We start from the raw sequence: 614 nt of genomic DNA, 5'->3' as shown, positions 1-614 counted from the left end.
TACATACCAGACAACAGCATGACCTCCCCCCTACCTACCGCCCCGGCCACCCCCCTCCTCAACCTCGAACACGAAGGGAACACCTCCTTTTTCTTCATTGGTGGGGGGGGGAGGGGAGCTATTGGTGGTGGTGGGGGGGAGAAGACGCTCGACCGGGACATTAAACTCGGGTCTTATCAGCTGATCAGATTTGTCCGAGGTTATTAGCCTTCAGTCGGATTGATAAATTTGCATGCCGGACCCGAACCAGAAGTTGGTCTCGTCGCCACCTCGAATTAACAAGGAGGCTCCCCCCCCCCCACACTTCCTTACCTACCCCTTACCTTCCTCCCCTCACATGTGCTTCGTTACTCCCTCCCTCCCCTCTCGCTTACCTCTCCCTTCTTCGTCTCCCTCTCATTCCTTACCTCTCCCCTGTTTCGCTACTTCCTTCTTTCCCTCCCCTGCCCCTCCCCCCTTTTCAGTTCTCTCTCACCCCTATCCTACTCCCTTCCTCCCCTCTTCTTCCTCGATATTCCCTACCTCTTCCCCTCCCCTGTTTTCTTACCCCTTACCTATCCTCCCCTACCTTGTCTTCCTCGCCCTCCCAGGGAAGAGAGGGAGGGTGATAAAAA

The sequence above is a fragment of the Penaeus monodon genome, chromosome 29 (assembly GCF_015228065.2).
Source record: "Penaeus monodon isolate SGIC_2016 chromosome 29, NSTDA_Pmon_1, whole genome shotgun sequence".
NCBI lineage: Eukaryota > Metazoa > Arthropoda > Malacostraca > Decapoda > Penaeidae > Penaeus > Penaeus monodon.
Note: the sequence above shows the minus strand (reverse complement) of the source record.